This window comes from Cephus cinctus, unplaced genomic scaffold (genome assembly GCF_000341935.2).
Source record: "Cephus cinctus unplaced genomic scaffold, Ccin1 Ccin1_scaffold0596, whole genome shotgun sequence".
Lineage (NCBI taxonomy): Eukaryota > Metazoa > Arthropoda > Insecta > Hymenoptera > Cephidae > Cephus > Cephus cinctus.
Window position 1 is genome coordinate 433,427 of NW_014333242.1, and position 2,569 is coordinate 435,995.

The following is a 2,569-nucleotide window of genomic DNA, read 5'->3' on the forward strand; positions in this document are numbered from 1 at the left end:
TGAGGTACGAAGGAACGATTTAAATAATGGAGAATTGTAGAAGACGATCGTTTCGCTGAAACACAGCGAGTAGCACGAGATAAAATTTCGCGATACTTCTTCCTCCATTAATTTCTTCTTTCTCTCTTTCTCTCTCCCTCTCTCTCGTTCAACTTGCTTCCGTCATCCTTGGCTCTCCACGTCACGTCGTGACGTCTTCTGCTTGTTCTAAAGTTACTGCCCACTTTTGGGTTTTGATTATTTTCTCTTTACACATCGTGAATTTTGCGTAGCTTATACTCTGGACCACTTCGCAAAGGCGACAGTGGTCGAGGATGGACATGAGAAACGAAGGAATGAAAGGAATAAAGAAAAATGAAATGAAATATATTCGCGTCGCACGCTTTTAGAGCGCGTGCACGTGCGAACGTGGACATAGGAATATTCGAATATTTCACTTTCTCGCGCGAGAAAGAGACTCTTTAAATATAAAAGAAAAGATTGACAAACCAAAAAAAAAACGATGAAAAATAGTGTAAAGGAACGAGCGAGAACGCCCGGAGGAACACGTTCACGATGGCGACAAGCGAGACAAAAAAAAGCATTACACCGTGTGAATGTCAAATTTGTATTAAATAAATAAATTCAATAAAAATTCTTTGTTCTTTTTGCGTTATTCGATTGACAAGTAAATTGATAACAAGACCCAGCCATCTTTAATACAAGTACAATTTTACACCATTGTTCAATGATGGATTACAGGAATGTATTTTTTTTCTTCGTTGATCACGACGTAAAAGCTGTTTTTGCAATTGTTACACACTAATTTTATACAATTTCAATTGAGATCTGGTAGAGTGTCGAGGAGTGAATTATAAATTTTTGCTCAGCATTATAATATTCTTATGGGTATACAGCTATATATTACATTACAGCTATAATTCATTCCAAAAGTACCAGCAAAATTTAGCAGCTGTTAAGATCTGTCAATATCTGAAATTTAGAACAGGAGAATTTCTCGAGCTATTTAAGAATTGCATCGACAGTCAATTTGGAAGACAGATACATCTGCTGAGGAAATATATTTGGGTTAATGTGTGCGTATGTTCTCGTCTTACCCATACAGCTGACCATAAGGCTGTCTCTCTTGCACTCATGAGGGGCATAGAAAACTCGAAAAGTCTAAGGTTTAAAGACTGTTTTATCTTTCTTCACTTTTTGACAGATCCCTTAGGCGTATTTTTTATTAGATTAATGAGACTACTGTTAAATTTGACTGGTCCACTTGAACTGGATGATCCTATATAAATATATCTAATATATATGTATAATGGACTAAGCACGCAATACGGGGACACCGATGCAGAGTATCTTCTTCGGTTCTAATGAATATTAAGCACGTGAACATCAGTTCCTTTTGCGCAGAATAGAAAGTATTACGCAAAAATGTTATATTTCTTTTTTTTTTTTTAAAGAATCTAAAATATTTCTTTTCATCTACAGTTTGGGTAATCGTACCCAGCTATCATAGCGTCACTCCACACCATACGAATCGTTATCTACTCATCACTGTATAACGTGCAGTAATATGAGTGGGAAAAGTCCTAACGATATTCTCAGAATGTATAACGCCTTTGGATATTGTTAGTTTCCTTAGCTTGATAGCACTCTGTCTTCTCCGCAAACTACAGTATTTCCATGTGTCAGTTTGATGTTTGTCAGATGATTTTCACAATTTATTCTGTAAGCAGGCTCAGGACTTCTGCATTTTGTGATTCGACATTGCTGGGGTAGGTATTAAAATTTGAACTGTAAAATTAAGGCGTGAGAATTTTCGAAAAAAAAAAAACTATGTAATATCACTCCTTTCTAATGTTTTTTAAAGCTTAGGAATGAATCGATTGAGTATAGAACCGTTTTATAAGGGTAACAATTTCCTATTATAGGTGCAGTTTAACAGGGAACGTGAAGAGTAATTGTTTTATTGCGTTAAAAAATATTGTAGCGTACTTTGGAAAATGGCTGTAACAATTGACGTCAATAAAAGATATAAATTTTTCAGTGGTCGTAAATTTGCATCGGGTCTGTGATTGTTTACTGCTTAACAAGTAATACGTGCTACTTTCTTTTAATGGGGAAATCTCAGGACGTGCTTGATATAATAAAATCAAGGAATTAATGCGGTGCTGATATATTGGTTTCTTCTCCTACCGGGACTAGAACACTTTGGCTTTTATTAATTACGTTTTCCTGTTGAAAACTAACGTATAGTACAGTCTTTTAAAGCACGAAGTTCGGATAATCGATAATAATGATAGTGCAATCTAATTTCGTTGGAATAAGCACAATACAAAAGTTATATAGACGATTGCGGTTGATTGTACGTGGCGATTCGTTCGATTTCTCTTTATATACTTTGTCTTTTAAAATATTCTAATCTAATCACTAAAAGTCTATTTGTCATATTCGATAATGTATTTGATCTAGTTAGTTGATACTTATTGAATGATCTGTTGCATCAGTTTATGGTACGTACATCTAAGGATAGTTAGTAATACTCATGTGTAAAGGAAATACTGAATGAAAACGG

At 35.0% G+C, this 2,569-nt stretch overlaps 1 protein-coding gene across 1 annotated transcript in view; it reads right to left on the minus strand.

The window, feature by feature from the left end:
- Positions 1 to 593: 593 nt before the first annotated feature.
- LOC107268863 (uncharacterized protein C3orf18 homolog) overlaps positions 594 to 2,569 on the minus strand; it is a gene marked incomplete in the record, with an annotated part of 4,156 nt that continues 2,180 nt past the window's right edge. The window contains 1 exon segment of the mRNA XM_015742046.2: positions 594 to 2,536.